The sequence below is a fragment of the Panthera pardus genome, unplaced genomic scaffold, assembly GCF_024362965.1.
Source record: "Panthera pardus isolate Hobbes unplaced genomic scaffold, ASM2436296v1 HiC_scaffold_27, whole genome shotgun sequence".
In the NCBI taxonomy this organism is placed as follows: Eukaryota; Metazoa; Chordata; class Mammalia; order Carnivora; family Felidae; genus Panthera; species Panthera pardus.
Window position 1 is genome coordinate 26,342,378 of NW_026526843.1, and position 20,982 is coordinate 26,363,359.

General features: G+C 42.7%; 2 long non-coding RNA genes across 2 annotated transcripts in view; one reads left to right on the forward strand and one right to left on the reverse strand.

Moving 5' to 3' along the window:
• LOC109250721 (uncharacterized) overlaps positions 1–1,092 on the reverse strand; it is a 70,641-nt gene extending 69,549 nt beyond the window's left edge. Inside the window, exon 1 of the long non-coding RNA XR_002073140.2 lies at positions 928–1,092. This is a non-coding gene — a long non-coding RNA (uncharacterized LOC109250721). The remainder of the gene's footprint in view (positions 1–927) is intronic.
• On the forward strand, positions 538–19,493 carry LOC109250720 (uncharacterized). The gene is made up of 3 exons (XR_002073139.2): positions 538–875; positions 8,321–8,448; positions 18,567–19,493. It is a non-coding gene; the product is annotated as an uncharacterized LOC109250720 (long non-coding RNA).
• Positions 19,494–20,982: the final 1,489 nt, after the last annotated feature.

The following is a 20,982-nucleotide window of genomic DNA, read 5'->3' on the forward strand; positions in this document are numbered from 1 at the left end:
GCTCGGGAGATTTAGCCCAGCAAGTATGCAGAACATTTGACCTCAATGTCAGAAATGGAAGAAACTGCACTGTCCAGTATACTGATCACTAGCCACACGTGGGTACTGAGCACCCAAAATGTTGGTGATTCCACTGAAAATGTGCTGGAAGTGTAAACACATGCAAGATGTCGAAGACGTGGTATGAAAAAGAAGAAATGTGAAATATCTCATAATTTTCATACTGATGAATACTGATATATTTTGGATATATTTAAGAGAATATATTAAGGTTTATTTGACCTATTTCTTTCAGCTTTTTTTTTTTTTTTAAACATAGCCACTAGTATTTAAAAACACACACGTAGGGGTGCCTGGCTGGCTCAGTGGGAAGGGCGTGGGACTCTTGATCTCAGAGTCCCGAGTTCTAAGCCCCAAATTGGATGTCGAGACGACTAAAATAAATAAAGTTAAAAATCACACGTGTAGCTCACATCTGCCACTTGAGTCGTATTTCTATTGTACAGTGCTGCAACGGATATTTACTGTGACGTTTCCTGAATTCCTGTTCTTAAAAAAATATATATTTGTATTTTAAATTCCAGTATAATTAACACACAGTTTGAATTCCTGTTTCTTTGACTCACTTGGAGTTTCAACCAGCACAGGAATATTGGTAAGCCCATCGTTATGGCTTGCTGTGGCTTTAACTGTATAAAGGCCGATGGGTGTCATTAATTACTGTGTTCATCGTCAACTCTCCGTAATCTTTTGATTAATGGGGAGGGAATATGAAGACATCCGGCGTCTATGCACACCGGAAAGTGCACGTCGAGAGAGGGGAACACGACGGGAAGGTCAGAAGCAGGGGCAGCAACAAAACAACAAAACCCGCGGTAAGTTATCCTGCACCGCGACTGGCTCCAGCCAGTCCTTTCGCGGACCGACCTGTGAAGGCCAACCTTCGAGGCGTGCGTTCGGCTGACATCCTGTGGCTGTGTGCCACTGCGTACCGCCCGAGCACCCGGCTGGACATCAGCTGCCGGAGGACGAGCCCGAGCGGCGGCGGCTGTGCGGCTGGAGCCGCTCCAGGAGGGACCTGGCGCCACGAGCCCGGCGCGGGGCGGGGGAGGGGCGGGGTGGGGAGAGCGGGAGAGGGGGGAGGGGGCGGAGGCGGCGACAAAGGAGGAGGCGATAGCATCCGGGGCCGCGTCGCCGGAAGATGGGGCCGGCGGCCGCTGCCCTAAGCCCGGAAAACCCGGGATTTGCCACTTCCGCGCGGCGGAGCCGATGTCCCCGGAGCCGCTCCCGCCTCCCTGTCGCCTCTGCTCCGAGTGACCGGGTCCCCGGACTCCGCGCCCGCGCGCCTCCCGCCTGACCCGGGGCTGGGCCCGCCCGCTCCCCAAAGCCCGAGTGTTCGTAAAGGACACGTAACGTAGATAAACTCTAGGCTAGCTAGACTAAGGAAGGAAGAAAAGGAAGAGGAGGTAAAATGCTAGTAATGACAATGTAGATAAAAACAGATATATGTTAAAAGACTTGAAAGAGAATCTCGTGTGCAACAGAATCTCGTGTGCAACAGAAAGAACGATGGATTTCCTGGCAAACTATAAACTACTGAAATTGACCCAACAAGTAGAAAACCGGAAGAGAGCAGTAACTGTGGACGGGCATTGAAAGTCAGCGGGTTCAGTTGGTTTTATAGCCAAGTTCTCGATAACCTTTAAATAACAAATAATTTTGATGTCAGTTGCTCCCTTCTAGATTAATGTTTTTCAAAACATCTGTGGTGCAGGACCCGTTTTTAAAACATTTACATTTGTGGAGATCTGCTTTTGTGAAATTTAATAAGAATATTAGAGAAATAGGCGAAGTACAAGCACAATTTTTAAAATTTAAGATTCATCGGAAATAAATTACGTTTCATTAAATGTAATGAAAACCAATTTAGCATAGGGACAAGAAAGTAATTACAAAAGCGGAATGCAGTATTCTTTGATGAATCCAGCAATCACTGCTTGGGTGTCATAACGATGCCAAATTATTATAAACGTTTGTAACCGCTCTCCATTTCTGCACTTATCCCATCATGGGTCGGTAACAAACAGTTCAGAGACTGGCACCAGTTCTCAGAGCACAGAAAAAGATGGAGAGATCCCAAATTCATTTTGCAAAGCTAGTATATCCTTACATATGGTTATAGGATATTAAAATATTTGTACAAAATACACACAAAGCCCAAACAAAATATTAATAAATGGAATCAAGCAGTGTAGCAAAAAATGATTCAACATTAGGAAGTCTATCAACATAATTTATGACATGAAAAAATTAAAAGAGGAAACCCGTAGTGTCCTGTTAATAGAAACGAAAAAGGCATTTAAAAATTCAGCAGCCATTCTTAATAAATATTTCCAGTAAAATAGAAATTTTAAGTAAACCATTTAAATATGATGAACATGGCTTACCAAAACTCAGCAGCAAGCATTATACTAAATGAGAAAACAGTAAAATCATTTGCATAAAAATCATGAACGAGAGAAGGATGCTGTCACCACTATTATTCAACATTGTTTTGGATGTTCTAACTAATCCAATAAGACAAGACAATGGAGTAATATGTGTAGTCTACTAATAGTGGTCGTCAAACTTCTGTTCTCCCCTTCTTTCTTAGGAATATAGTTTTGTCTTCAAAATTCTATTATCTTCTTCCTTGGAAATATAGTTTTAGCTCAGGACATGGCAGAGAGACTATTGCCCAGGTTCTCCTGAAGCTAAGTGCAGCCATATGACTGTGTTTGCACCAGTGGAATATGCACAGATGTGATGAGGTCAATGTAGAAATTGTTTACCCTAGACTTTTCTCCCACCTTGTTCCTCATGGGCTGGGATGTAGATGTAACAATAGCTCAGCCTCAATCATGCAGATGAGTACAACACTCCAGTAGATGGTAGGGCAATGAGATGAAAGCAACATGGGTCACTGAATAGCCTGGAGGAGCAGGGTTATTTGTTCCACCAGCCTGGACTGTGTATGAAAGAAATAAATTTCCACTGGGGCGCCTGGGTGGCTCAATCGGTTAAGCATCTGACTTTGCTCAGTTCATGATCTCGCAGTTCATGAGTTCAAGCCCCGCTCAGGTTATGATCTCGCAGTTTGTGAGTTCAAGCCCCGAGTTGGGCTATGTGCTGACGGCTCAGAGCCTGGAGCCTGGTTCGAATTCTGTGTCTCCTTCTCTCTCTCCTCCTCCCCTGCTCACGCTCTGTCTCTCTTTCTCTCTCTCACAAAAATAAATAAACTTAAAAAAATTTTTTTAATTAAAAAAAAAAGAAAGAAACTTTGATCTCATTTACACCACTATATTTCTCTGTCTCTCTCTCTGTCTCTCTCTCCCCATCAGGTGTGTTCAGCTTTTACCACAACTAAAATGATAGGAATTTACATTAGAAAGAATGTGCAAAAAATTATATTTGTAGAAAGTTACTAGATTCTAGTTTTACAAGAACTACCAGAAGTAATTCAAGTTTTTGGTAAGGTGGTTAACTATATGAAAATAGGCAAAAACTAATAATATTTCTTTGTTATCAATAACCAGCTAAACATAGTAAAGGGAAAATATTCTATTCACAACACTGACAAAAATGTAAAATACTTGGGAATGAGTGGAAGAGGAACTATACAGAATTTATATGATTAACATAAAGTAAGATCTGAAGAGGGGGGCCTGGCTGGCTCAGTTGGCAGAGCCTGTGACTTTTGACTTCAGGGTGGTGAGTTCAAGTCCCACGTTGGGTGGAGAGATTACTTAAAAAAAAAAAAAAGATATGAAGAAATGGAAAGACATAATATTATAAGAACAGTTATCTTCCCTGAAGGACAAATATAATGCAGTTCAAATAGGGCTCTTATAAAAGTCTCATATTATTTCATTAATCATAAAAATTAATATTTTATTCTTTTAAATGAGTTAAATGTTCATACGGTTCTAGTTCAAAAGTTACCAACAGGCATGCAGCTCTCTTTACCCCTCCCCCACCCCTCCCCCAGCCAGTCAGTTATCTTTTGCGTTGGCAATTTAGGTCACCAGTTTCTCCCAGGTACTTTCAGAGATATTTGAATCATTTTTTAACACAATATTCACATTGTTCTTCATATTGCTTTGTCTTATCAATGTAACTTTTGAGATGTACATAGAGAGCTTGATTCTTGTTCCTTTGTGCATACAGAGTTTCATTTTAGCCTGACGCAGGGCTCTATCCCATGACTCTGGGATCATGATGTGAGTGGAAATCAAGAGCACTGGGTGTTGTCTGTAAGCCAATTTGACAAAAAAAAAAACAAAAACAAAACAAAACAGGAAAGATAGAAAGAAAGAAAGAAAGAAAGAAAGAAAGAAAGAGAAAAATCAAGAGTCAGATGCTCAACCGAATGAGCCACCCAGGCGCCCTGCAGCATGTGCATTTTAAATGCTTGTACATATTGGGGCACCTGGGTGGTTCAGTCACTTAAGTGTCCGACTTCAGCTCAGGTCATGATCTCGCTGTTTGTGGGTTCGAGCCCCCCCCCCCCCCAACTCTCCACTCTCTGTGCAGAGAGTGCAGAGCTCTCTGTGCTGTCAGTGCAGAGCCTGCTACGGATGCTCTGTTCTCCTCTCTGCCTCTCTCTCTTTCTCTTTCTCAAAAATAAACGTTAAAAAATTTTTTTTGGTCTTTGCTCTTCTGTGAAGTGTCATTTCATTTTACATTTTTCTAATTATGATGAAGTTTGAACATGTTTTCATACGTTTAAGGGCCATTTATAGTTACAATTTATGAACTGTATGTTCATATTCTTTGCCCATCATTCGACTAGGTGGTTGCTCGTTTTCTTATTGATTTTATTGTGACTCTTTATATGTTATGGAAATTGGTCTTTTGTGAGATTAGTTGCAAGTATATTCTAGGAGATATTAAAAGTATCATAAAATCACCATGATCAAAACAATGTGGTGGGGCACCAGGGTGGCTCAGTTTGTTCAGCGTCTGACTCTTGATCTCAGCTCAGGTCTTGATCTCAGGGCCATGAGTTCAAGCCCTGCATTGGGCTCCGCACTGCCCATGAAGCCTACTTGAAAAAAACAACAACAGTGTGATACAGTGATACCATGTTAGTGAAATATAATTTATTATATTATATATATTAGTGAAATCTATATTATATTATATATTAATGAAACTTAATGAAATATAATTGCCCAGAAACAAGATCCAAATATACATAGTAAATTAATAGATAACAAAAGTGGTACTTTAATTCAATTGTTTGAAGAATCGATGTCAGCACAATTGGCTATCCACAGAAAACAGAGCCGTGCCCCTGTATCGTACCGTATGAAAAATATAATCTAGATGAATGAACAATTTTTTAAATAAAATGATTTTAAAGCAATTTTAGATTTAGAGAAAGATAGCAAAGACAGCATAGAGTTTCTATATACCTCACATCCAGTTTCTTTTATTAACGTCTTACATTAATATAGATGGTACATTTGTCATCGTTTTTTGGTTGTTGTTTAATTGTTCCAGCTTTGGCTATCAGGAGTGCTTTCAGTTTGGCTCCTGTGTCCCTTTGACACACCTTCATCACTGTGGATTTTTTGGAAGCACTTTTCTTGCTTTGGGGCCACTACAAGTTGTTGCAGGCTCATCTTGTACATTTTCTACTCTGGTTTTAGAATCAGCCGTTTCTCCAGGGAGTCTCTGGGGCCTTTTCTTGAAGAATGCTATCAGAAACCAAAATCGGGGTGTTAGGCATGCTCATTGCTGCTGAGGTGTCATTGCTTCTAGGTCCTCTCTGCTGACAGAGCAAGGAGATGTTTGTTTGTGGGTAACCAGAATACATATATACGTATTTCTAAATATTCCTTGTGTAGTTATCCATATCTAGATTAAGCTAAACATGAATTCATACTGATATCTAACTCTACTCTGTTACCACATAAATCATACTAGCTTCCTCTCACCTTACTTCTCTGAAATGTTGGATGAACAATTTTATTAAAGAAATACAAAATATTTGAAAAAAATACAAAATATTTGAAGAAAATTTGGAGAACTTTTATTGAGGTCTAGGAGAACATTTTTGGATGTCAGGGAAACCTTTGCAAATGAAGCACAAAATCCAGAAGCCATTAAAAAATTTACACATGATTGACTATTTAGATTAAAAAAAAATTTTATGTTCCCAAACAATGTAAACAAAGTCAAATGACACATGCTATATGATATATATTTGCAACATATATAATACATATAGGGATGATATTCCTCGTACACAAAGAGTTTCTAGGAGGTAAAAGCCTAATTGAAAAAAAAAAATGGGCGGGGTGCCTGGGTGGCTCAGTCAGTTGGGCGCCTAACTCTTGGTTTCCAGTCAGGTCATGATTTCAAGGTTGTGAGATCCAGCCCTGCATCAGGCTCTGTGCTGGGTGTGGAGCTTGCTTGGGATCCCCGCTCTCCCTCTCTTTCTTCCCCTCCCCTGCTCATGCTCGCACTGTCTGTCTCTCAAATAAATATTTAAAAAAACAAATAAAAATATTTATTCAAAAACACTTACTAAATACCTCCAATTACAAGGTCCTGTACTGGGCCTAGGTATTAAAAATGACCAAGACTGTCTTACAGCTCCTGCATTTGAAAAGCTAGAATTTTTATGAATAAACCTTTATAAAAAAAAAAAGGAAAAAAATGGGCAAAAGATATGAATAAACAACTCATGAAGAGAAAATCTAAATGGCCAGTGAATGAAAAGATGTTCAACCTCCCTAATGGTGATGGAAATAATTATAGTAAAATGAGATACTGTTTTCATCATTAAGATTTAAAAGTTAAAGGGCGCACCTGGCTGGTTTGGTTGGTAGAACATGTGACCCTTGTTCTCAAGGTTGTAAGTTTGAGCCCCATGTTAGGTGTAAAGATTACTTAAAAATAATATCTTAAAAACAAAAGATTTAAAAGTTAAAGGATTAACAACATCGTATGCCATCAAGGACTGGGGAAAATATCACTATCAACTTTGCTGGTAAGAAGTAAGTCAAGGTAACCCTTTTGGAGAGGCATCTGAAGGTAGATTTTTTTTTTAAGAAAATTTTTTGAGTTTATTTTATTTTTAGTAATTTCTACACCCAACACGGGGCTTGAACTCACGACGTCCACATCAAGAGTTGCATGCTCTTCCAACTGAGCCAGCCAGGTGCCCCTGAAGGTAAATTTTTATAAGTGAAAATACACATACATTTTAATTTCACAATCCTTAATTTCAGAGTCTATATAAATAAAAGCACTGATTCATTAGGTTATACACTAAAGAATGCTTATGGCAGCATTGTTATAATGTAGAGGCAAATCTGAAAACTACCTGAATGTTTAGCAGTAGGGGAATGGATATCCATATTATCGAATCTGACACAGCTATTAAAATAGGAATTAGATATACAATTTATTGGCCTGGAAGAATTTCCGTAAAGCCTCATAACATGAAAAAAAAGATTATTGCAGAATAGTGTATCTGGCATGATTTTGGGGTGGGGGCAGTACAACCAAAAACAGTGGCAACAAAAACCCTGTATATGTGTATCTTTTAGTGTGAACCGAGGCCAGAGAGGAGATGTGTTAGGTTGGGTTTTCCCACTGTTAGACACTGATGTAAGGGTTTGAGTGTAACTAGTCTATTTGGGAGGTGATCCTAGGAAGGAGATAGAAAAGTAAGGCAGGGAAGGAAGGAAATCCATGCGAGGCGCTTTAGTGAGCAGGCATGGCTGTGGGCAATTGGGTCTCAGTCCTACTGGGGATTTCTAGGTGACTGTGGAACACACTTCAAGGTTGTGTCACCTGGGCAGGAGGTGAGGAAGCTGGCAATATTCCCTTCCAGTCCCATCGGGGTATGGCATCACTTCTTATTTTGGCTGGGTTGATGGAGTTTCAGAAGGTTTCACTTAGCCATTTCTATCATGATGGCTTTTACTTGTCATGTGAGGGCACAATTTGAGGGTTCTTCTAACTGCTGCATATGTTTCTTCCAATAATACACTTAAGGACCAGAGAAATGACCATGGATCCAATGGTGTGGATCCATTGGATTCACTGTGCGACTTGGGCCAGGGCTCTATTTCCTACCAAGTCTCCATACATCCCACTCTAACAAAGGACCCCATGATGGTGCCTTAGGTTCCCTGACATCAGCTCCCCAAAATATGGGTATTCTTCCCCCCTCCCCCAAACAGTCACACAGATAAATGGCCTAGGTCCTGTTGATGCAGAGTAGCTGGAATCATAACTGTATATATTTGCTGTGGCGTTGCAGGGTCCTTCCTCAGGGGGACTTGGCCTTTCTTCACTTGATCAGTCCTGGGTCTGGGAACCTGCTCAGGGATGGAAACTAAAGGATCATGATTTTTCCACTGCAGCAACTGACAGTAGTCTACTGCTCAGGTATTCTTGATTTGTTTATTTTTAGTTTTAGTTTTAGTTTTAGTTTTATAAGCAGTACCCTTGCTGGGTTCTGTTAGGAGCTGAATTGTGTTCCCCCCAAATTCACATGTTGAAGTCCTAACCCTCAGTGTCTTAGAATGTAATATATTTGGATATAGGACCTTTAAAAAGGTAATTAAGGTAGAATAAGGTCATTTGGGTGGGCCTTAATCCAAATTGACTGGTGTCCTTAGAAGAAGAAGAAATTAGGACACAGACAACAAACAGACTGAGGGGCAACCACGCAAAGACTCGGCGAGAAGGCAGCCATCTGCAAGGCAAGGAGAGAGGCCTCAGAAGAACCTGACTCTGCCAACAATTTGATCTTGGACTTCTAGCTTCTAGAACTGTGAGGAAATAAATTTCTGTTGTTTAAGCTACTAAGTCCTGTATTTTGTTAGGGCACTCTTAGTTAACTGGTACAGCTTGCCGTATATATTGTTCCCAGGAATGCCATCGTTTATTAGCCATCTCTACCGACCCCTACAGGTCAAAGCCCCATCTTTGCCATTCCAGACTTGGTGTCTATAGTGGTTACTACACTTACCTTGACTGCGACAGTTAACTGCTGACACTTGGTGTCTGCTATTCTAGAATCCTATCATCCCCTTTGACACCTAGATGTGTCACTATCTTACATAATAGTCTCCCCTATCATGAACCCCGACCCGTAGAAGACAACCGCCATGGAGCTTTTCAATAATGCCAGTAACACATTCCTTGTTGTCTTAATAAAAAAAGTGTCCTCTGGGCCCTGCCAGGGGACACCATCAACTAGTGTGTTTTCTGGTCTTACATAAGAAAGCCACTCTAGTTTGCCCATCCCTCTGAGCTTTTTGCCTCTTCTCTCAGTACTCTGTCAAGGCAAGTCCAACAACTCCACTTCATTTACTATATAGGCTTTGATTTTTCCAAGTTTCAAGGAGCCATTCCAGCAGCATACTAGGACGGACTCTGTGTGTCCTTGCCAGGATGTGAAATCCTGAGTCATGGGAGATTGTTCCAATATCAATACACTCTTCCATATCCAGTGTTATATTCTTCCCTGGTTCAGGACCCTCAAGATCCATTCCCGGGTTTATTGTCTCAATTCCAGCAACTGTATATTCATCAAGTCCTACAACTGTTCAGTGAATAATCTCTTTTATCTCCTACTAGAAATGGTATTTCCCTGCTTGGGCCATACTAAGAATTGTCCCTAGCTCTCTGTCTCTAGAAGAAATATGCGGAAGTGGGGGCAGATCTTGAGAAAGACAAGCATCCTCCTCCTGTGTAACTTTACTGCCCTCACAATCAAATCTGGGTCTGGAAGAGATCAAAGTTCCCACGGAGGCCTTCTGCTTCCATACTGTTCCTGAACTTAGTGATTGGCTGACCAAACCCGTCATCTGCTTTCTTTAGCGTTTCTAAGGCCATCGATAACAGCAAACCAACTCCCTGATTCTCAGTTTTCATCTTTCAAGGGCTGGCGCTATTGCATGAACCAGTGCATTTCCTTCCATTTGTGTCCTATCCCAATCCAGCATAGGTGAAAGTCTCATCAATTGTAATTCTACAACATGCCAGGGACTGCCACCACTCTACTTACGGGAAGTAATGAGGTCTTTGTATTCATATGCTGTACAGGTAATCCAATTCAAGAATCCCATCCTGAAGGTCCACTTCAAAAGACCACTTTTGGTACTGACTGTCTTACTTTGGATGAAACAGACCCTCCGATAAATTGTTGAGAGCAAGTGGTTTATTTGGAAGGCAACCCCAGGAATCCACGGAGGGAAGTGGGGAAGTGAGATAGGGAAGACATGGAAAACAATACAAGGTCTGTTTATGAGCAGGTCAGCGCTGTGGGAAGCCGGGAGTTGATTCTATTGGGACCTCAGGAAGACAAAATAGAACATGCCTCGGGTTTTCCACCCGGGAAACAAGGAAGCTGGGATATTTTTCCTATATTCATGCTCATCACTGATGCGTCTGCTCCTATGGACCTTAACTCCTTGCCACTTCTGGCTAAGCACACTCTGTGGCCAAAAAGTCCTCGGGCACAGTCGCAGGTGCTCACAGTAAGAAGTCACTGAAACAGAAACAATGAGTGCCTAGGGGATAGTGGGAGAAGCATCGACACAGGATGTGAACCTTTTCTTTATACACACTGTGTCCTTTTTCTGGTCAAGGAGCGCGCGGGCCCTGTGTACTGGCTGCCAAGGGGCAGGGAGATGAAAGGTTTCCTCCTTTAGACTTTGAAGTGGGTGGTACAGCCCACCAGTGCTGGACACACTGGGAACTGGATGGTGAACAGAAAAAAAAGTCCACTGTGTCTACATGTCATGATCGAGTTAGGTCTCTGGGATATTGTCTCATAGTTGCTTATACTGACTTATCACTCAGAGACGCTTTGTCTGCATGTAACTGAATAAATACAAGAGCTGAAAAGTGTGGGTCTGTGGGGTTTTTTTTCCCTCATAGAGCTAGAAGGCTGGAAGTAGGGGCTGCTGGCGTTTGTTCAGCAGTTCAACAGTATCGGGGCTGATGGCTTTGCAGTTCTCTTGGCCTTTCCCTCAGTGTCACTAGATGACCTTTACAGCTTCCCATTCAAGGCAAGAATAGGGAAGGAGAGGAAGGGACTGACTTGTGTCAGGACAGCAAAAGTTTTCCCGTAGAACCCACGCATTAGTTTCCTATGCCTGCCATAACAAATCTCCATAAATGTAGTCTTTTTTTGTTGCTGTTTTTAAAATTTTTTTTAATGTTTTTATTTATTTTTGAGACAGAGAGAGACAGAGCATGAGTGGGGGAGGGGCAGAGAGAGAGGGAGACACAGAATCCGAAGCAGGCTCCAGGCTCCGAGCTCTCGGCACAGAGCCCGACGCGGGGCTCGAACCCACGAACCGTGAGATCGTGACCTGAGCTGAAGTTGGACGCTTAACCAACTGAGCCACCCAGGCACCCCAATGTAGAGTCTTAAAACAACACAAACTTATTATCTTCCAGTTCTGGGTGTCAGAAGTCTGAAGTGGGTTTTGCTAGGCTAACCCACAGTGTTGATGGGGTTGCATTCCTTCCGGAGGCTCTAAGAGAGCATTAGTTTCCCTGCCTTTTCCACCTGCCAGATGGTGCCTGTATTCCTTGACTGGTGGCCCCCTTCTGACTTCACGGCCAGCCATCATATCACTGCCACTCTGCTTTGGTTATCATACCTTCTCTGACTTTTTAGCCCTCCGTGCCACATTTAAGGATCCTTGTAATTACATTGGGCCCAACCGGGTCAGCCCTCTTCTAAGGTCAACTGATTAGTAAGCTGAATTCCATCTGCAACCTGAATTTTTGCCACGTAACCTATCATATGCATAGGCTCTGGGGATTAGGATATGATCGAGGGGACCATGATTTGCCTACCACAACCCACTTTTGTCTCATTGCCCAAAATTCCAGCTAGAAGGAGGCTCGAGAGTGGGAGGTGGGTTAGCTGAGCAACAGTGTCGGCCATACTAGCACTTCTCAAAGTTTGTAATTACATATTTCTTGCATGATTTTCTCCCCTCATAGATCCTATTTCCACGAGAGCAAGAACCATATCTGTTTGGCTCACCATTGTATTTTCAGCATATAATGTCATACCTAACATATAGTAGCAGCTCAGTAAATTTTTGGTGCATAAAGGAATGCATGAACAAGTTCATAGATACACACACACACACACACACACACACACACAAAAGTATACCATAGCATTTTCTGGGTCATAGCCAGGAACTGGAAGCAATCTGTTCGTCTGTAGGAAACTGGTTATACAAATAACTGACTTTTTAAAAAGTAAACCCCTGCTCCATGTTTACAAAGGAATATTCAGCCTTTATAAATAATGACACCAATCTTAAATGCGGTGACATGAAAGAATGTTCGTTATTTATCACCGGGGGAAAATGCAAGTTGCAGAACAGCATGTCTCATATGACCCTATTTGTGTGATAGAGAATAAACGAACCTTATTGCCCTGGGGAGGGAAGAACACAAGGAACCAGAAAGAACAAAGAGTCTAATTCTTGGCTTTGAATTGTTCTGGGAACACACACTAAGCACATTCCTGTCTCATGGTCTTTGCACTGATTGTTCTTTCTGTCTGGAATACTCCTCCCTCACATATTAACATATTGATATTAATTAACATTTATGTTAACATATTAATAGCTTGCTCTCCCCTTTCATTAAGTCTCTGTCCAATGTCACCTTCTTAGAGAGGGCCTGACTTCACCACCCTGTCTTAAATAGCATGCCCTATACCACTCTCCATTCCCTTGATCCACTTTATTTTATATGACATTATGTATCTATTTGTTTAATTGTTTATTTAAGTTTATTTATTTAGGTAATCTCTACCCCCAACATGGGGCTCGAAGTCACAACCCCCAGATCAAGAGTCACATGCTCTACAGTCAGGTGCTCCTTGTTTAATGGTTTATTATATTGCTTCTCCACTTGAACATAAGTGCCATGAGGCCAAGGATCTAGGCGATTCTGATGCAGGTTGCCAAAGTGCCTCAGTTTAGGAATCACTTTTTTTTAAAGTTTATTTATTTTGAGAGAGAGAGAGAGAGATAGCAAGGGAAGGGAGGGAGAGGGAGAGGGAGAGAGAGAGAGAGAGAGAGAGAATCCCAAGCAGGCTCCCCGCTGTCAGCGCAGAGCCCGCTGCGGGGCTCCATCTCACAAACCATAAGATTGTGACCCAAGCCGAAATCAAGAGTTGGACACTTAACTGACTGAGCCACCCAGCAGTTCTCAAAGTGTGGTCTCCAGACCAGTAACATCAGCATCACCTGGGAACTTGTTAGGAAGGCAAATTCGCAAGTGTCACCCCAGACCTACCGAGTCAAAAACCCTGGGAATAAGGCCCAGCAGTCTGTTGTTAACAAGCCTTCCAGGTGACTCCAATACCCACTCAAATCTGAGAACCACTGACTTTGCTGTTGTTGTTTTTTATAATTTTTTTAATCTTTATTTATTTTTGAGAGAGAGAGAGAGAGAGAGACAGAGCGCGAACATGGGAGGAACAGAGAGAGAAGGAGACACAGAATCTGAAGCAAGCTCCAGGCTCTGAGCTGTCAGCACAGAGCCGGATGCGGGACTCGAACCCACGAACTGGGAGATCATGACCTGAGCCGAAGTCAGACGCTCAACCGACTGAGCCACACAGGCGCCCCTTTGCTGTTGTTTTTTAGGCAGCACTCCCTGGCTCTTTTTCCTAGGGATCTTTTCCAAATAGAAAGAGGCTAACTCTTCCTTATTCTTTCCTCTATGCTGCTCCTAAGAATGTTCTGAATAAGATAGAAACACTGAAATGCTGTGTTTAACTTACCTTAATTTAACTTAAATTTTTCTTCAACTTGACTGTCTAGAAAAGGGGATGACAGTAAGCACTTTTGGCTTTGTGGGCCACACAGTCTGATGCAACTGTGCAACTCTGCCAGTGTAGTGGGAAAGCAGCCATGGACAATATGGAAATGAATGAGCACGGCTGTGTGCCAATAAAACTTCATATATGGACACTGAAATTTGAATTGTCAGCAATCTGGTGGCATAATGTGTATGTAGTGTGCTATTATTTTGCATTTCTCCGGTTACGTTCATTTGGCCTCTTCTGTGAAGTGCTTGCCCATTTCTTTTGCCCCCTTCCCTATCTGCTGAAGGGAAGTCATTCCAATGGGCAGTACCCTCAGTCATTCATTTTGTACGGAGGGATATGAAGCCCTGATATACGAATGCACAGTGAATCGTGAAGACTGGCAAGTATCTTGTCTCACTGGAGGCATAGAAAGAACAACGCTGAAATACCAGTGACAAGGGTGTCTGGCAAAGAGATATGAAGATGGGCCCCTGGGGTTGGCTCAAAGTGTGCATATCTTCATCTCACGTTAATATTCACCAAAGAACATCCATTTCAGAGTAGATTCAAAACCAACCAGAAGCCAAACTTCTCCTTGGCCACCGCAATACTTGTGCAATGGGCCCCGGAATAGGTGGTTATGCGAGCAGGGAGGGAAGCAATGCATGGGCCCAGGGGCATGGGCTTCCCCTCCCCAAGGCTGAGTTAGCTACTACCCCTGCTGGGTGCCCAAGAAGCCAACAGGGGAGACCAGTGGTGGGTCCCGTATACAGTGCTAGCGACTAAAGGGACGCTAGCCAGCCACCTTATGGTCTGGATTACCTCAGACCCCTTCCACCTTGGAAGGGACAGTGAGTTGTCTTTAATGGGATTGATACATAGTTTGGATTTGGGTTTGTTTTGCCTGCCTGTACTGCCTCTGCCCAGGGCTACCGCCTCCTCATTTGCTTCACAGGTTTCGCTCTCCAGTAAATGCTTTGCATCCTAACTCAATTTCAGCTTTGGCTTCCTAAAGAATGCAATCTGTGACAACCTCTTTTCTAGGGGAAAATGAGACACTTGTAATGCGTGGCATGCGCTGAATGATGATTACTCAAATTATCAGTGATGGTGGCTTGAAATGGAATACAAGTGGAGGGCAAAGCTTTGGGAAATCAAGTGGCTAGAGCACTTAGTCCCTATGGTGACAGCAATGATTGCAAAGGATGTGGCTAGGGCTAACTGCTTCTGATGACCGTAGAGAGCTTATACAGAAAAGAGGACAAATGGAAAGCCTTGAATGCACAACACAGATCATAGTGGAAAATCAAAGAGCCTCAATGTCACCATTCAAGTAGTCTTTATTCTCCTGGAACTGTAGGAGAGATATGCCTGAAGATCATGCTCAGGGGCTGATTATAAATGTTGCAGAGGTACAGCATCAATTAAACATATGGCCTTGTTAGAACTCTTAGGTTAACCGAAGGGCACTCCTGGGGAAAGAATAGAACCTTAACACATTGGGTGGAAATATTTGGGCATAAACAGAAGAGGTTGAGAAAAATTTTGCCTCCACATTTCCCTGAACCTTCCTTGCCAGTAGAAGCAATCATACATCCTTTGTCTAATGGTACCAGCCCTTCCTCTGCATAAAAACCACTTGGTGACTTCCATTGGGGTGTTTGCTTCACAAGAAATACTGATTCTCCTCAGGACCAGCCCCCACAACAATTCATTGCCTCTGCTCCAATAAGAATCATTGGATTTCAGTGTAGCCTGTAGGCCCGTAGATCCCTGAAGTGGATCTATGATGTGCAATCTGCTCAGTGCCTACTTCTTAACTATACTCATAGACTGCAGTAGAGTTTCCTGGGCTGCGGGATTTTCAGTTTTAAAACTGTGACAGTACCAAGAAAATTCGGGTCAGTTGGTCACTCTACTGGGAGGACACTCTTCACTAAGGCATTAAGAAATATATTGGTGAGGGGAGCACCAGTATTACTGAAAAGCTTTATGGAATATCTTCTGTAGGCCAGAGATGATAGTAGGAGATGCTTCAGTGGAACTGGACACCCTGATTTCAATAAGAATAGTGGGGTCTTAAAGGGTAGAGTCTCGGTGATGGCACTTAACTGTCGGAACTAAAGTGGGTGCAACTCTCATAAAACACAATGATAGAGTGTTTTGACTTCCGTCTGTTGCAGTGAGCGATTATGGAATTTTCTGGGAATGAAATAGATGTGATATAGAGAAGCAGAAAAATTCTAAGTCTGGTGGGCAAAAATGTTGCAGACTCTTGAACTCTTACTCTGTTCCCTGATCTACTAAGCCAGTCCACAGATCTGGAGCTCTTCATTAAGGCGAGGAGAGATCTCTTTGAGAAGGGACCTTACTGTAATCTATCACAGATGTATACCGCAAATCTCCTCCCAAGTTTTCCTCAGACTGGGGCCTGTAGTCATTTACTAGGAGGCCATGACCAGGGTAAAAAAAAAAAAAAAATCCAGAATCTTCTGAGGTCTATAAGATTCTGGCTCTGAATTGATGTAATTACTGGAACCACAGGATGCCATTGTGGTTCATCTCCAGAGCGGGGACTTATGGAGTCAGGTGATAGATTAGGTCTTGGTCTGAGTTCATTTCAGTGGGAACTTGGACCCATCTTGGCCAAATCACCACACGTTATTTTTCTGACTCATGATCCATGGAGGGAGGGCTCTTATTATAGGAAAGGTGAAGTACTATCCCCTGAAACTGTATGCCTCTCTCCTTTCACCTGTACTGCCAAGAAAGTTAACCAAAGCAACACCAAATTCCTGAGGCAACTGAAGAGATAGAAGCCACCACCAAAGACTTGAACAATGAAACTGATGACTCCAACCACATGCCCCTGTATAACTTGCCTGTTCGGCCTGTGGGAAAAGGCATATAAGTTTTGGAGAATACTTGTGAATTATTGTTAAATTGATCGGGTTGCGACTCCAATGAAACCGTGTTTCTTAATGTGGTATCTTTACCGCATCAAATCAACCCAGCCTCTGGCACCTACTGACCCAGCAACTATCATCAGCAGAGATAATCAGAAATAGTTTGCACTCACTCTCTTACCTCAGGGCTATCTCCAACCATGCTGTTTTCTGTCATAATCTAGTCCAGAAGGAAGTTGTCTTTTTATTCCACAGGCATAATACCGATCCATTACATTTGTGGCATTATGCTAATGAATCTGAGGGGCAAGAAGAATCAAGTGTTCTAGATGCCTTACGACCAGAGGATAGGAAATGAGCCCTGTGAAAGTTCAGGGGCCTGCTACGTGGATGACCTTTCTAGGGGTCCAGTGATCTGGGGAATGTCAGAATATCTCTTCTAAAGTAAGAGATAAGTTGTTTTTCCTTGCACCACCCACCACAAAGAAAGAAACCAATACTTGATGGACCCCTCTGGATTTAGGAGGCAACACATACCATGTTTGGCCATGCTGCTCTAACCCATTTACTGACTTACCTGTAAGGCTGCCAATTTTGAGTGGGATCTGAAGCAAGAAAAACCTCAGCAACAAATATGAGTCTGCGGTACAGATGTTCTATGAAGCCTCAATAGAAGCCTCCTGGCACAGACTCTTAGGGCGTTGAAGTAAGGCCATGCTCTCCTTAATTGACAGTGATTCTCCCTTTGAAAGGCAATGCCTCTATTGCTGCCAGGCCCTGATAGTGACTGAATTACTGACCATGGGACACAGGAGACTATGTGACTTGAACTGGCCATTATGAAATGGGTATTGTCTAATCCACTCAGTCATCAAGTGGCCATGTGCAGCAGCATTCCATTGTTCAATGGGAACTGTGTTTGAAATCAGGTCTCAGAAAATCGGGAAGGTAAAAGTGAATGAAGAAATGGCTCAGGCTCACATGGTACTTGCTCATACTACCTGGCTGCCTTTGCATCATACCTATGGCCTCAAGAAGAGTTCTCTATAACCATTTAACGGAGCGAGAAAATGTAGGCGTATGGCTTTATAGATGGGTCTTCATGGTAGGCTGGCAACTGGTAGAAGTGAGTCATAGGTGGCTGGCAGACCCACTCAGGGATGGTCCCTAAAGACAGAAAATCCTCCCAAGTAGTACATCTGATTGTCTTCTTTGGTGGAAGAAGAAACAGCCTAATATATTGATGTAGACTGACTCAGGGGCAGAGTCTAACATGTTGACTGGATGGTGAAGAATGTGGAAAGAACTAGATAGGAATTTGGTGATAAGGAGGCCTAAGAAAAATGTATATGCACAGGCCTATTAAAATGGGCCAGAGTGTGAAGAGATTTGTGTTTCATATAATTGCCTCCAGAGGACATCCACCATGGAAGAGGCTCTCAGGAATCAGGTGGCTAAGATAACCTATTCTGTTGATTTTAGCCTCTCTGGCTACCATAGTGCTTGCTCAGTAGACCCACGTACAAAATGGCTGTGGCAGCTGGGGTGGGGTGTATATATGGGGTCTTCCCTCCCTGAAGCTGATCTGTCTACTATCACTTTGAATTGGTAATCTGCTTATCAGCAGAGACCAGACACTGAAGCACCAGCATGGCACCATTCCCTGGGGGGACCAGATAGTCATCTGTTGGCAGATTGGTTACACTGAACCCCTTCCATCACGGAGGAGGCACCGACTGTCTTCACAGGAATAGATACACATTCTGAATATGAATTTGCTTTTTTCATTCTTGCAGAGCTTTTGCCAGCACCACCATGTGGACTCACAGAATGCCTGATTCATCACCATGGTATCCCACCCAACATTGCTTCCAACAAAGGAACTCAGCTTAGCTTGAAGGAAGTGTGGCGATGGGCTCATCACCATGGAATTCATTCGTCTTATCATATGTTTCATCACCTAGGAATACCTGGCTTGACAGAATGGTGAAATTTCCTGTGGAAGGCTCAGTTATGGTGCCATAGCCTGCAAGTTTGGGGGCTGTCCTACAGAGCCTAGTATATACTTTAAACCAGAGGCCAATATATCATATCATCTCCTTTGTAGCCAGAATGTATGGGTCCAGGATTCGATAGGTGGAGGTGGGATTGACCCCTCTCCCTGAAGAAATATTTACTTCCCATCCCTACATCTTGGACTCAGTGGGTTAAGAGGTTCTAATGCTGGAGGAAGAGATGCTTCCACCAGAGGATGCCTGAGGATTCTGATGTTTTGGAAACTGACACTGCCTTCTGGCCATTTTGTGTTCTTCATGCTGCTTAACTAACAGGCAGACAATGGGTTCATTGTATAGACCCGGGTGGTCCATCGTGATCACCAAAGGCAGATTAGATTGTTACTATACAATAGCAAGGAGGACTATGTCTAGCACCCATGGACTTCGCTGGGGTGACTCTTATCACTCCCTTGCTCAATAGTACCAGTCAACGAAAACTGGTAACCCGGTCAAGGTAAGATTATAAGGACTCAGATCCTGTGGGGATGAAGGTTTAGGCCACTCCACCAGGGAACGTATCCTGTGCTACTGAGATGCTGATGGAAGGTAAGGGAAACGTGGAGTGGGTGGCAGAAAAATTGAAGCAACGATTATCAACTTAGTGCCTCCTTCCAGCTACAGAAGCAGGAACTATAACAACTATGTTTTATGTTTAGAGCTCCCTTTCCCTTCCACTTTATATGAAAAGTACCAGTGGTCATTAATATTTTAGATTTCATGTGGGAGTATGAATGAATTGTCATCCCCCTGCAATGGTACAGTAGCTGATAGGAATTTGTACATTGCATTTGAGGGCATGGGTTTTTCATCTGGACAAAGGGCAAGAGTGGTGTGGAGGGGCAAAAGGAATGGTCAATGCTGGGAATTCTGTTTTCCCTTTCAAGATTCACTTTATACCCTTCTCCAACCTGCTCTCTCCCCTGACCCATATTAACTGCATTTGCCAGGCTCCCCCACATTACAGCTTTTAGTAGCTATCGGCCAATGGGAAGTATCAATAGGAGATCGAGTGGTGGAAGGAGAGAAAGGTCAGGGAATTTATTCCCCACATTCCCTCCGTAAAGGGATGTGACGTGGCAATGATTCCTCTGCAGAAGGCCACAGTTCCTGTTGAATGTTCCTTTCCTTATTATTTTATTTTATTTTGTTTTATTTTATTTTATTTTATTTTATTTTAATTTTTCCTTATTTCCTTAGGTTTTGGTAACCATTCCCTCTCCTTGCCCTTTTAGATTTGGGGGTGCTAATGTCTTCCCGTGTTGCTAGCCCTGAGGTGCTTCACTATCCATTGTTGATTTCCCTTAATCCTGCTCACATCCTTGTGCGTGGTTCCTTCATTAAACTGTCTTCAGGGGCGCCTGGCTGGATCAGTTGGTGGAACGTGCGACTCTTGATCTCGGGGTTTTAAGTTCAAGCCCCATGTTGGGTGTAGAGTTTACGTAAACATAAAATCTTAAAAAAAAAAACAAAGCTGTCCTTAATTATCCACTTTGAGTATGTTGTTTCTTGTCATAAACCCAACTGATACAATTCCTAATATTTGTGTGTGTGTGTGTGTGTGTGTATAATTCCTAATATTTGTGTGTGTGTGTGTATATATATATATATCTTCTCCCGTTTTTGTAATTAGTCTTTACAGAGGTTTATCAGGTTTTTTTTGTTTTTTGTTTTTTTTTTTAAAGTTTATTTATTTTTGAGACAGAGAGAGACAGAGCATGAACGGGGGAGGGGCAGAGAGAGAGGGAGACACAGAATCGGAAGCAGGCTCCAGGCTCTGAGCCATCAGCCCAGAGCCTGACGCGGGGCTTGAACTCACAGACCCCGAGATCGTGACCTGAGCTGAAGTCAGACACTTAACCGACTGAGCCACCCAGGCGCCCCAAGGTTTATCAGTTTTATTAGACTTTTCAACCAGCCAATTTTTGGTTTTATTGATCTTTTGTATTGGCAATTTTCTTTTTTTTATTAACATTTGTTATTTTAAAATGTCTTTATTTCTGCTTTCATTTACTCCGTTATTGTTTTTGTTTTTTTTTTCAACGTTTTTTATTTATTTTTGGGACAGAGAGAGACAGAGCATGAACGGGGGAGGGGCAGAGAGAGAGGGAGACACAGAATCGGAAACAGGCTCCAGGCTCCGAGCCATCAGCCCAGA